The following is a 14,398-nucleotide window of genomic DNA, read 5'->3' as shown; positions in this document are numbered from 1 at the left end:
TGTTTTCATTCAGGTTTAGGAACCATTATTCTAGAACTTACATTTTGTACCCTGGTGTTTTCATACCCATTTTGAATGTTTTTTTTTTTTTTTTCTGTTGTTTGTCAAACAAATTCGACCTGGTGAATGTGTCCCTTGGAGGTCACTCACAGTAGGGCCTGGAGACCGGCTTTCCAGTCTCCTTTTCCTCTGCCCTGTATGGACCTCACTGTCCAGCCACCTTGAGAAATTGCTTCTTCCTAGACCACACTCTCCTTGTCATGCCTCTGTGGGTCTGTGTCTCCTTCTGACAGTGACTCTTTGCTTTCCTTGTTTTCTTAGAGAACAAACTTCTACTACTTCTTAAAGACTAAATCTTATACATAAACCACGCTATGATTTTTTGTAACTACCCCATCCAAAATTAGTCACTACTGTTTCCTGCTATGATGGTTAATTTTACGTGTCCACTTGGTTAGGCCATGATGTCCAGTTGTTTGGTCAAATCCAGTCTAGATATTTCTGTGAAGGTATCTGTGGGTGTGACTAACATTTGTAATCAGCTGACATTAAGTAAAGCCAATTGCCTTCCATGGTGTGGGTGGGCCTCATCTAATCAGTTGAAGGTTTGTGAGACTAAGACTGAGCTTTCCCAAAGAAGGAATTTTGACTCAGCATTTCAACATAAAAATCCTGCCTTTGTGTCCAGGCTATAGGCCCATCCTGCAGATTTCAGACAAAACTGTGGTATCAACTCTTATCTGAAGTTCCAGCTTGCTGGAAATGGACTTTATACTTGCTGGCACCCATAATGGCATGAGCTAATTCCTTTCTTTCTCCTTCCCCCCTCCCTCCCCCTCCTCCCTATGGGCCCTGTTTCTTTGGATAGCCCTGATTAATGCCCCCGACCCCTATGCCACCACTTCTATTTACCTTCATGTTAAGATGGTAACACTGGAAAGGAAGAGTCGCAAGTTAGTCAGGGCACTGGCCTTATTCCTGGAGTGAACTGTGGGGAAGACTGCTGCTCCCAGCTCCTGACCTGTTCCCCAGGATAGAGAGGAAAAAGACCTCGGCTTGCTAGACCTGTGTCTCCTCTCCAACACCGTTCTCTAACACCTATATGTTCAAAGGGGAAGGTGGCTTTTTCTGAAAATGCAAGCCATCCCCCGGATTTCTGCAAGCTCTCATGTGAAGCCTGTTGGTCCCTCACCATTAGGTCAAGCTCCCTTAACCTCCCTTCTCATCTGTAGATTTTTGTGAACAGTCCCTGTGTGTGATGTTTCCTTCTGTTGACCCCCACGACTCCAGAGCCCAGTTCAGGGACCTGCAGTGTCACCATGCCTCATAACTGTTCGGGTCCTGGCTGCTAGACGATTCTCCACGGCCCCTTCCGAGCCCTTGCATTGTCCCCTGGGTGGCTCTGTGCCCCCTCAGAGAGGGGCGGTTCAGCCGTGCTACAGACTTCACAGTGTTGGTTTCCAGCGTCACGCAGAGAAGTTTCCCGGAACAAGGTGAACTTCAATTCAGAGCACCGTCATCCCTCCCTCTCTTCCTCATAAACACAGCCTGACAGCTTGATCTTAGCTTTGATTGCAAAGTCAGAGTGGTGACTTGCTTTCTAACCTTTTGTTTGGAACGTGGATCACTTCAGAATGAAAGGTCTGTGCTTCCCAAGTGGCATTTTAATCAGAGGTGATTGTGAAATGAATGTGAATCTCATTCTTCTGTTGAAAACCCTCTAGCCAACAGCTGTGTGCACCTCTTCCTTCTCATAGCACTTTACATCGTGGGGAGGCCTTTCAGACCGAGTCATAAGGCTTCAGGAAATGTTAGCTGCTCTTTTTTCTTTAATCCTGACAACAGAGCTGGGAGGTGGTTATTAATATCAAATAGTGGAGGCAGCTCAGAGAGGTTAAGGAGATTGTTCAAGGTTACAGAGCTAGTCGTTCAAGGATACAGGTGTATATGTATGCATACAGCAAGAGCTACTGTTTATTACTGTTTGTTACATGCAGAGCAGGAACTAAGAGCCTTGCACAGGTTCTTTCTTCTAATTCTTGCAACAACCCCGTGAAAGAGGGACTGCCATTATTCTCACTTGAGAGCGGCAGGAACGCACGTAAGGAAGGTGAGCAGCTGCACACAGCGGCGTGACGAGTCAGCAGGGAGCTGGGTGTCGACCGCAGGTGCTTCCGAATCCACAGCCCGCCGGCCTCCCTGCGCCCTGCTATAGCTGTACCACCCATGGAAGCACGCGTGTGCACATGTGTACATGCGTGTGCATGCGTGTGAGCGTTTACAGGTGTGCATTATGCTTCACTGTGTTTCACGGAACAATGAAACGGTGGAGGCCACTGGGAAGAGACACAGCTGGGAGCCACGTGGGGCCCAGCACGGCTGCGGTCCGGAGCTCATGCGGGCCGTGCGCCTCACTTTCAGTTAGTCCTGATGCTTGCTCACGGCCGGGGCAGACACAAGTCCCGGAAATCCAGAAATACCCAGACACTGTATTTCAGGCCGTGTCCTGCCAGAACTTTTTGCAGTCCTGGCGATGTGTCCGGGTTTGCCTCCTTTCCCTTCCTGTCCATCCTGGAACAGCAGTTTAGACCAAAACCCAGACGACCAGGCTGGACGGCAGGGAAGGGGCCTAGGGGACCATGCTGGGGGAGAAGGGGGTGTTCATGACAGCCACGAGAGAGCGGGTAACTGAGGAGTTCGGAGTCTGCGAGTCTGGAGCGGGAAGGAGAGGAACTAGAGAGAAGGACCAGTGGGTGTGTGATGGGTGTCGGGGGCCTTCACGGAATCAGGCCCTAACGTGGCGCTTTGTCCGTGCTGACCACTGGATAGCTGAGTAGATAATGGACTGAATGAAGGTATGAGGGATTTGAAACTGTTCGGCCTCAATACCATATCGGACTTATTCTGCAGGCACCTGAAAGGGGGTACAGTGGGCAAGAACGATTTGAGGGACTTGCGTCTGTCCTTGTCTAGCACTCAACCCGCAATTCCTATTAACACCCGAATTTCTTAGTAATCCCTCCTTCGTGCCATTCGGGAGTGAACAATGCCCTTTCTCCGAAGGCACTAGAGTCCTTCACTGTCCACCTCCCCTGAGGCGCGACAGGTGTGTGTCTTCAGTTCAGCCCCTCAGACTCGCTCTCCGTGACCATGACACGGGCTTCCCGGCTGCCTGGAGGTCACCTCCTCAGCAGCAGATCAGCTAGTGACTCTCTGCCCTTGATCCTCGCCTCGCCCTCGTCTCTGGGATAAGAGTCTCTGTGTTCAGGCATGATGGAACCCAGGAAAGAAGGAGCCTGGGTCCCTGGGTGACCACATGGAGCAGAGGCCCCTGTAACATGTATTCAACCCAGAGGAGAAGATGGATTTTTTCCGGGAACATCAAGACTCTGGGGCCAGCTGTGTGAATCTCTGGCCCCTCTCTGAACCTTAACACCCTCATCATGAAAATGCAGATGACGATCCCAGTCCTACAGAGCAGCCATGAGGACAGGGGATAACAGCTCTAGGTGCTTGCAAAATCTATGTAATTGATATCAGAGGTCTTCAGACACCAGCCAGTGAACTGGGACTAAAAATAAGGACAACACAGTGGAATGTCATTAAGGCAAATGGACACCATCTGTAGGTCAGTCCTTTACCCTGAACTGATGACCTTCCTAATTGGAGAGGTAATGAAATTCATTTTTGTATAAGCTGAGGATGATTATAAATAATACCTGTGGGTTCTTGGACTCAGAACCTGGAGCTATGGTTGTGTGTCAGGTGTGGCTGAACTCGGGCCCCAGAGGAGAGCAGAAGGGCAGCAGGGAAACAAGGGAGGTACGAAAAGTCAAGTTCAAGCAGGAAAGGGGTCTCAGTGATCAGTGCATTTCCTCTCAGCTCTAAACCCACCATTCATCGCCTGCTTCTGGGATGGTGGTGATGATGGCAGGAGACCGTTGTTGGGCCTTTCCCACCTGCAGGAAGGGTGAATTCGCCTTTCCTAGCACAGAGCCCTTAGGGTGGGAAGGTGTTTCAGGAGGAGGAGCCTCTCCTTCCCGTACTGGAGGCTGCTCTTTGGTTTCTTTCTTGCTCCTGTCCCACGATCACAGCCACAGGAGGGAGGACAATCTGGTGGCCCTCCTCTCTAGCCCCCTGTGTGTTTGCAGCCCCAGCCTCGACTCTGGACGGCTGCTCCCCTCTTTGAGGGCGGCCCCGTGTAGCTCTCGTGTTGCCCTGGTGGTGAGTGGTCCCCCACCCTTGACTCTCTCTGTGGGCTTCTTGCCAGGGTCATCCAGACATAACCCGGAGGGATGTCTCCTGCTTGCCTGGTACTGGGGCAACCCAGGGAAATTTCTTTTCCATCTAGAGGACTGAAAATGTGCCTCCAACAAGGTCTAAATCCCAGCTTTGCGCAGGGACCCTCTTCCAAGTTTGTTCCTTCTTGAGATATTGTTTCCAGGCCCTGGAAAATTCTTTAGGGTCACTCCCCTGTTATAATGATGTTTGATATTAAAGTTACTTGTGTGGGGCAACTGGATGGCTCAGTTGGTTAAGCGTCTGCCTTTGGCTCAGGTCATGGTTCCGGGGTCCTGGGATTGAGCCCCAAGTCGGGCTCCCTGCTCAGTGGGGAGTCTGCTTCTCCCTCTCCGTCTGTCCCTCCTTCTGCTCAGGCTTTGTCTTGCGCTCTCTCTCTCAAATAAATAAATAAATACAATCTTTAAAAAATAAAATGTAAGGGAAAACTTTCCTGGTGTGTTTTCTCTCTCCAGATTGGAGCCTGACTGTTAAAGGATTGAGGGAGGCAGTCATCCCCCACAGATGGGGTTTGGGAAGTGCTTTGGTCATGTCCTTCTGCTGAAGTGCTAAGCTCCCTGACAGCGGGGCACAGGATGCTAGTAACCCTTGTCACAGGGCAGCTTTGTAATTAATCACGCAATAACCTGTGTTTGATTTTGATGAAGTGTCAAGTGAAGTGAGTGCTTTGGGAGCCCAAGTGGGCTGCTGCTCTTGACTCTTACGGGCGAGACGATGACTGCAAGGACTGTGATTTGGGATTGATTTTTTTCAGTGCACTTGAGCGTTTACAAAAAGAAAATGACACACTCAGTCCCTCTAACTTCAAGCTTAAGTGGCTGAGAGCTTCCATGACAGCCTTGAAAAGATCTCCTTTCTCTTACAGCCGCAGGGCTAATACTGCTGGAAATAAAGTACAACATTTACTTTTGTGGGTTGCTGAATTATAGTGATACTTAGATTCACAGTCTCATCAAGCGTCTCATGTGACATTTAGGACATTAGTTAGGAAAGAACACAACCATGGAACTTCAAATGGAAACAATCGGTTGGACCCCAATAAAGCTGATGTTGAATCCCCATGTCATTCTGAGCCTCCCTGAACCAAAAGCATCAGCCTTTTCTCCATTGTCTGAGGAGGAGAGCCTGTCCTTGCTTGGAAGCCCTGTGATAACTCCCCTCAGGCAAGCCTTGGAAGTGGATTCTCATTTCTCTCCAGACACACCATGAACATACTCTGTTGCTGCTAAACCCAGGATTAGATCTCACCATGTGCTAAGGGGCTAGGACATACTATAACCCAAGAGAAAATAGCTTGTACACTAAAAGAATTGTAAAGTCTGGGGAAGATGGGCAGGAGTGAATTCTAAGCATGGTAGCAAGTGCAGCACTTAGCTACACAGATAAAATAAAAATATTTACCACCAAGCATAGCATAAATGTACCAGCAACCAAGATGCTTTACAAGGATAGCCTACAGGAAGCAAATTGATCATAGTGGCTCTAGCAATGAAATAGATTGGTAACCCACTAGTATGTTTTCTAGATCTGGAGCTAAAACCTTGCCTTGAGTCATCACAGTGAAGAATCGTGGCCCCTCAGTGGGTTTCCAGACCTTAGTCAGTTCACAGACCCAGAGAGGCCAAGTAAGTTGAGGAAGGACACTGTGCCATTGTTACAAACACCGACTGCAAAAAGAATCCTGTAGGCATTGATAAGAGTGAGAGGGTCTAATGCAATGATCTTTCAGGGAGTATGAAGTCATCATTCCTAAATGATGTTAGTTGATGCCACTATGACTCCACAGTCAAAGTGGGGACTGGAACCAATGAAAGAATAGAGCCTTACTTCCAAAATGACTCACAGTGGGCTTTGTTTGCCCAAACTAAGTCTCTGGCCATGGGCTGTCGTCATGGCCACAATGACTAAGTGAAAGTCCCTAGAATGTCCTCTCCTGATCAAGACTGTGGACCAGAAGCAATACCCCATCTCTAGAAAAACTGCAGACTCATGTCGCCATCGAAGATTTGAAAAAATATATGGGATGATGCTATCTATCACATTCCCATTTAACTCTCCATGAGGCCTATGATGAAGTCAGATGGCTCTTGGAGAATGGCCAGAGGCTATTGCAAGCATACTCAGATGGTGACTCCAGTCCCTGCCGCTGTCTCAGATGTGTCATCTCTACTGGAATGAAGCGACCAGAGCTCTGATGCTTGGTATGAAGCCAGTGGCCGTGCCAATGCCTTCATTTCCACCCCAATATGGAAGGAACACATAACAAGCTTGGCTTTTACTTGGCAGGATAACCAGTATAACTCTACGGTCCTGCATCAGGGCTGTCAGTTCTGCTCTAAGAGTATTAATTTCAGGAATCAAGGAATGCGGATGGCTCTTCTCACTGTGATACCCATTCATGGAATTTCTGTTTACCAAGAAACTTGGAGCTCTGTGGGTTTGGATGTCTTAGTACTTCACTTAGTACTTAGTACTTCACAGGGGAATTCTTCCACCAAAGGAACAATGGTGTTTCCCCTGAACTGGAAGATGAGACTTCTACCTGACCATTTCAGGATCCTTACGCTGCTCCAACAAGTAGGTGGAAGAGTTCCTGTATTTGTTGGTGTCACTGATCTTGAACACCAAGGGGAAACTGGATTGCTGTAGCACAGAGAGGCCAAGGAGGATTTTGTTTTCAATCCAGTGGACTCTCTGGAGTGTCTCTTGGTACTTCCATACCCAATAGAAAAAGTTAATGAAAATGACAGCATCATAAAGAGATAAGCCAGTCGATAACGTAGGCACCTTGGGGATTAATTTTAGGGACCTTCCATCTGGTAAATAACCCAAATCAGCTGAGATTCTGGCTGAGGATGGGAGAAATACAGAAGTCATAGTGAGAAATAAAAAGGATGATTGAATATCCACTAGAGTCTTGTAATCAGTTACAGGAACAAGATATATAGGAGCCTTGCATGTTTTTTATTTGCTGGTTATAAGTGCTCACTCATATAGATTAATAACTTTCTTCTCCTTTGCCCATTTTTAAAATTTTACATACAGGTAGTTCTGGGTTAATTTTGAAATGTACTCATTAACAAAATACTCAGTGAGAATGTGATGGAATTTGGGAGTCATTAATGCAGCCAGACCTGAATGAGTTTTGGGGCTGTGTACTTGCTGACTTTTGGGGAAAGGGTGACAATTCTTCACTTGTCAGGATAACTGTATCTTACGAGGGTAGAAGAACAGACTTGTTTAAACGCTATGCAGAACGTGTGTAGCATGTGGGCAGGACGGTGAGTCACTAAAGTGGGGACTGTAATACCTGTCTATCTGTTGCTTTTCATCTCCAAATCTGTCGTGCATTACCTGCTGTGTGGTGACGGAGCAGGACTGCAGGCGTTTCAGCTCTGCGGCGAGCGCAACGTCAATAAAGGGAGACAGGATACTGCCGGATGGAGATGTTTCCTTCTTGGTTCTGTGAAGCCTTCATCTTGGACTTTCCCTACCCCTACTACATGGCCTTCAGCAGCACATATGGCAAGACCTGGGTGGTGCTCCTGCCCTCCGCTTGTCCAGAGCGTGCAGACCCTTCACATGTCTCGTCCTAGCCCAGTGACCGCCTCAGCAGGGCCCTCCCCGCAGACACTACACAGATGGATGGCTGGATGTATAGAGGAGGCCGTGTCTCTGGAGCTAGAGCTTGGATCAGTGTTTGTTGTTCAGCGAGTGAGTGGGCTCAGAATCGTCAGGGCCTGGAGATGACAAGGAACTTGTACCTCTTCCAAAACAAAAACTTATGGGGACTTATCGATTTCACTTAATTAAATCATAACTCTTATATGCACAGCTTTTGGATAGCCCTTTCTGTTCTTGCAGTTTAAATGAAAAAGGAGTGACCAGAAGGGAGATGGGGAAGCAGGTGGTGGTTGCAGAGGGCCCTCCAGTGTCAGGCCTTTTCCTCCGCTCTCTGCCCTTTTGTAGACAAAACCACAGGTGGCGTGAGCTCCAGACCTGCAGAGAGAATTACCTCCCTCTTGTCACAGTTCAGTGATGAATCCACCGTGACAGGAGGAGAAGAGGGAACATAACTCTGGGTACACATGGCACCAGCGTTAAATCAAGCTAGTTCATCCTGATTAACATGGGTTCGCTCAGAAGCAAATAAATGAGTCGTCACCTCTGGTTGAAACATGCTTATGAGAAGAGACATCGTAGGACCACTCCGGAAAGTATTGTTTCGATCCCTGAAATTGAAAAAAGATCTGACCATGCAATTCAACAGTAGTCCATCCCGACTGCCCACCGTAGGACCACTCCGGAAAGTATTGTTTCGATCCCTGAAATTGAAAAAAGATTTGACCATGCAATTCAACAAACAGTAGTCCATCCCGACTGCCCACAGCTGAGGGCTGGCCGCAGTGTTCGAGCACCCACTTCCGTTCCCAAGGGGAGGACGTGGGAGCCCTCCACACCCACTTCTAGAACCCCTGTCCTGCTATCTCTCAGGACCACAAGGGCCTTAGGCTGACTGAATGGCTTCTCAAAGGGCAGGACCAGGGTCTGCAAGTGAGGCATTTCTTCCAGGCACAAAATTAAAGGGATCACCAAAACCCTCAGGAATAAGGACAGATATTCTCAAAAGGAAGGACCAAAATTTACAATGGACAAAATATCCAAATTTTAAATAAAGACAGAATTGATTTATTGGTCTTACCTTTCGCCATTGGCTCCGGTAGAGCTCATGGTTGTACGGCTGAACTGGAAGAATCTCATTTCCAGGGATGAGGTGAACTAGACCTCCTGTCTGGAGTGTCTGGACTCCGGAGCACGCAAGGGTTCACCTACCATACCCAGCAGCAGAATCACCTGCCAGGCTTGTGGAAATACAGATTGCTCAACCCCAAACCAACCCAGAATTTCTGATTTAGCGGATCTGAGGTAGGACACTCAGCAATTTGCGTTTCTAACTGGTTCCTGATAATGGGGTTCCTGCTGATGTAGGGATCACATTCAGAACCACTATGAAGAATAAGCCACAAAACCCATAGTAGGAGCTCCTTGAAAGGAAATACCTTTGATCACTGAGTGAGTGGTTGAGATGTCATAGTGCCAAGGTCCGCTAATGAGTGTATTCTGAGGGGAGGGAATATTGAAGATGAATCTCTTACTCTTTGTATTTTTAAGGGGCGTGTCATTACCACACGGGATGGGGGGGGGGGCACTCAGCTCTCTGCTGCCCAGGACAAGATGACCTATTTCAGACACTGGGGACAGTGGGACCCTGATGCCCCCCACCCATGTTCTAGGGCGGGTATAGCCCTGACAGGGCTTGAATTTCAACGTGGCTTCAAAGACCACAGTTCTGTAGCGCTCCCTGCACCCTTCCCTGCTGTTCTTGACACCCTTCCCTGGACTGCTACCCGGAGCCTTCCCGGAGTGATGCAGCCAGACCCGGCTTCCTCGGCCCCCCTCTGAGATGGATGGGACTGAACAAGGAGGGGATGATCCACTTCAGGTCAGGCCAGGCCAAAGGACATCTTAAAAGCTAGCCGTGGGTTGGGAACTAAATCTCCCAACTCCATTAAGCTGCCACTGCTCCCAACTGAAACCCCATTCTGCTGGCTGTATTGATAGAACCTCCAAGTCTCATCTGGCAGGGGACCCAGGAAGGGGCTATTTCTTGTTGTGTACACTTTTTTAAAATTTATTTTTAATAATTTTTTATTATGTCATGCTAGTCACCATATAGTACATCTTTAGTTTTTAAGGTAGGGTTCCAAGATTCATTGTTTGCATGTAATACCCAGTGCTCTGTGCAATACGTGCCCTCCTTAATACCTACCACTGGGCTAAACCATCCCCCTACTGCTCTCCCCTCTAAAATCCTCACTTTGATTCCCAGAGTCCAGGTTCGTCTTCCCCTCCAAGCACCCCCCTTCATTTTCCCCTTCCTTCTCCTAATGTCCTCCATGCTATTCTTTATGTTCGACAAATAAGTGAATCTTATGATAATTGTCTTTCTCTGTTTTACTTATCTCACTTAAAATAATCTACTCCAGTACCATCCATGTTGACACAAAAGTTGGGTATTCATCCTTTCTGCTGGCTGAGTAATATTCCATTCTGTATATGGACCATATCTTCTTTAGCCGTTCATCCATTGAAGGGCATCTCATCTCTTTCCATAGTTTGGTGATTGTGGACATTGCTACTGTGAACATTGAGGGTACAGATGGCCCTTCTTTTCACTGCATCTGTATCTTTGGGGGTAAATACACAGTAGTGCAATTGCAGGGTCATACACTTTAAATGATGTTCTTATTTATTTATTTTTTATTTTGATGTTCTTCTTTTGATTCAGTCTGACAGTCCATGGTTTTATGACATGGCTTGGCACAACCTAACAACTTAAAGGATCGATTAAATTAAGTAGAAGGGTCAAAGCACAAATTAGGAAATGTGAGAAAATATTAGTAGGGCCCTGGGTGGCTCATTTGGTTAATCATCTGCCTTTGGCTCAGGTCGTGATCCAGGGATAGTAGGATCAAGCCTCATGTTGGGCTCCTTGCTCAGTGGGGAATCTGCTTCTTCCTCTCCCTCTGCCCCTCTCTGCTCACACTCACGCACACACTCTCTCTCTGTCAAATGAAATCTTTTTTAAAAAAAGAAAATATTAGCATCATTGCTATTTTAAAATTTCTGTTCTTTCTACTTATATGATTACCTGCAAGTCATTTAGGCAGTGGAATTTTGTTGTTGTTATCTTTTCTATTATAGCACCTCAGAGAACAGATGTAAGTCTGTGATGGTCCTGCTGGAAAGGAGGCAGGAAACCATGTGCTGTCAGTGAGAAATGAATTCAAATGAAGGCGTGAAAATGGAGATAAATACTCAGATCTTCTCCACCTTATCTCGTTTTCCACCCCCACTACCACCCCCAGGTGGGGGAAGGGAAAACGTCTCTGACTCCCAAGTCCTTCTCTGGATCCCAGGATTTCCAGAAGAATGGGGAGTTAGGAGAGGTGTTGGAGAAACGTCCAGGGAGTTGTGTGCGACTCGGGTTGTTCAAGCACAGGCTGCAGGTGTTAGTGAAGATAGTAGGTCTCTAGACACCATGCAGAGGGGCAGTCAAGGAACGGAGCCAGGCAATGAAAAGTGTTGGAGGCCCAGGATGTACTCTCCATGTCCTGACTCCGTTCCCTGCTGCACATCTGCCTCATCTTTCTAGTTTTGCAGGTTGGCTCAATGGGGAAGGTAGATTGTACTCTCACTTCCAACATTATCCACTCTACCCATGAAAACAGTCCAGGCTGAGACTGTAGTAGCGTCATTGCCACTTTGGCTGTGGAGGAGGGTCGTCTGATTGCCCGGCTAGCTGTAGGTGGTCGAGCAGGGTCCAGTCCACATCAGTTGGATGAAGCGTCATCAGTCGGGTCCACTCCCGTTGCTACTTGGGGTTCTCATTGGTTGGATAAAATGTATAGACAGATGGGCAGTCCTTGGTCTTGGGCTTGGAAGACACTCCCAAATCATCCCCCACACCAGGTGAGTGCCTGGCGAGAAAGTTTGTGAGAATTAACCGTCAGATGTGATTTAAAGCAAACAACCTTGCAGGTCTCCTCTGACGTCCCTCTCACAACGTGACTGACGAGGGAAAATGGAGAGAATGCAGGAGGAGGGACAGCGCTAGGATTGTGCCTCCCTTCGTGACATTTTGAAGATTAATTCAATGTTTTCATAAGAGCTTTAAAGATGAAAGGGGCTGGAAACAACATTATGTCTTTACTACCAATTCCTGGGAAAGGAGGTTGAGAGATGAATTGCTTTCAGGGCTGTAATTTGCAATGACATTCACTGAAGAATTGCCTTCACTGTGTTTTACAGCATCGTTCACCTCATGGAGACTTACATAAGGTCCAAGAAACTGGAGCTCTGAGAGGAGAGGAAACTAGGACTTCAGGGTTACCAATTAGCCCTAAGGTAAGCTCACCATACCCACTCCATGTAACCAATCCTTCACAAATGGTGTGTCAGGGCTAGGAACAGCCCCTAGGGGTGACCTGGTCTCACTCCCTCATTTTACAGATGAGGAACGAAAGCTGGGAGCTCATTGCTATCATTTGGGTCTCCTCATGCTCATCGGAGTCACAGAAGCACAGACCATTTCTCTACGTGGTGTGGTTTGGGGGATTCTGGGAAGCCCTTTTCTAGAAACTTAAAAATATTTAAGGATTAGCCTATTACTTATTGTAAGAGCCACACCAGTTGTAATTCCTAAATTTCCATGAAGAAGGACTTTCTACTGCCTGTCCTCTTTACACATGAAAATACCTCAAGGACAGACACTACATGGATTTAGCCACCCATTGTGATGTTAACTGGGATAATAAATGAAATGGACTCAGAAGTCACAGGAACAGGAGACTGAGTCTCCTCCTTCCCCACATGAGCTGTGGGGCTTCTGACAAATTATTTCCCTCTGGAAATGTCAGTTTTATCATCTGTAAGATGGGAAAACTGAGTATCAGTCTCATAGGGCAGATAGGATTACACAAAATGGCTTAAAACCCGACTTGACTCTCAGCACTGAGTAAACACCATGTAAATGGTGGTGACCCAATAAATGGAAGGCACAGTCCTCATCATCCTCCTCATCATTTCTGGGCACATGTCTAATGCAAACAGTGTCTTCCCAGTGAAGGATGGGCCTGCAATAAGAGGAGAAGAAAAGAAGAAGGAATGTGGGTGTAGAAAAGGAGATCTAGGACATGGAAGAAATCCTGTGTCTTTCGTAGTTTGGTAGATGATCGGTTCTGGCTTATGCTGACCAAATCAAGACTCTCAGGGACTCATGGGTTAAGATTAAAAAAATATATCCCTTGTGTTCAAGAAATTCCCAGTGATGGTTATGTTGCTATCAAAGTTGCCACCAGTCATATTTCAATCATTTGATTCTTTGTTGTTGTTGTTGTTGTTGCTTTTGTTTGTTTGTTTTGTTTTGTTTTGATTTTTAATAATGTTTTCTTTATTTTGGGGACATAGAATGATGACTACTTTTGACATCTCATCATTGATGACCTTATATAATAATGGGAAAAATATTGCCCTGTTAAAAAGTGTTGCAAACTAACTTCTTGAAAGCTTTTTGGTAGCAGAGCCATTTTCCCAGAAATGGTAATATAATATTGATCTTCACTGTGTTATATGCTTAACTTTGTTTTCCACATTCATGAATATTACTGACTTCACTGAAGCAACATTTAAAAATGTATTTGTGTACTGTGGCGAGATGGTAATGGAACTCCAGTAAGATAATATATGATTGAATATTTTGAATTCAACATGATTGTTAGTTATTATTTCTATTTTTACAATTTTATTTGAAAAAAATTATACTGAAAAAAATACTATATTTGCAATCAATCATTAGAATACTGTCTCTCTTTTTTTTAATTTATTTTTTATTTTCAGCATAACAGTATTCATTATTTTTGCACCACACCCCATGCTCCATGCAATCCGTGCCCTCTATAATACCCACCACCTGGTTCCCCCAACCTCCCACCCCCCACCCCTTCAAAACCCTCAGATTGTTTCTCAGAGTCCATAGTCTCTCATGGTTCACCTCCCCTTCCAATTTCCCCCAACTCCCTTCTCCTCTATAACTCCCCATGTCCTCCATGCTATTTGTTATGCTCCACAAATAAGTGAAGAAGTCTTTTAAAAGGCAAATGAGACGTGACCAATGGAAGCAAATGTGGGTGTATGTTCTTTTTACTCTGTTTTCACGAGCAAATGTTTGGAGCTTGTTTTTCATTTTGAGCATAGAAAGTTTTGAGGACCTTTTGGTTTGAGCCAAGGACCTGAGGACATGTGAAACAACCCTGAGCCCACCACATCTGACTTGGGGCTCTACAGATAACTCCTGAGGTCTGTCTGACTCCAGTTCCTCAACCTGCCATGAAACCCGCCTGACCAAATCTGGTGTTCCTGGGAACAGGGCAAAGAGAAGTCAGCTATGTATAGACGAATGAAACTTGACTATTCTCTTATACCATACACAAAGATAAACTCTAAATGGATTTAAAAAAAAAACCCTCAATGTGAGGCA

The 14,398-nt window shown here is 46.3% G+C and overlaps 1 long non-coding RNA gene across 2 annotated transcripts in view; it reads left to right on the top strand.

Moving 5' to 3' along the window:
- LOC116598852 overlaps window positions 1–14,398 on the top strand; it is a 30,205-nt gene that overhangs the window by 3,447 nt on the left and 12,360 nt on the right. For both annotated transcript variants that reach the window (XR_004289177.1, XR_004289176.1), the window contains exon 2: window positions 12,172–12,267. This is a non-coding gene — a long non-coding RNA (uncharacterized LOC116598852). The remainder of the gene's footprint in view (window positions 1–12,171; window positions 12,268–14,398) is intronic.

This window comes from Mustela erminea, chromosome 9, assembly GCF_009829155.1.
Source record: "Mustela erminea isolate mMusErm1 chromosome 9, mMusErm1.Pri, whole genome shotgun sequence".
In the NCBI taxonomy this organism is placed as follows: Eukaryota; Metazoa; Chordata; class Mammalia; order Carnivora; family Mustelidae; genus Mustela; species Mustela erminea.
This window is presented reverse-complemented; position numbering and strand designations above follow the sequence as displayed.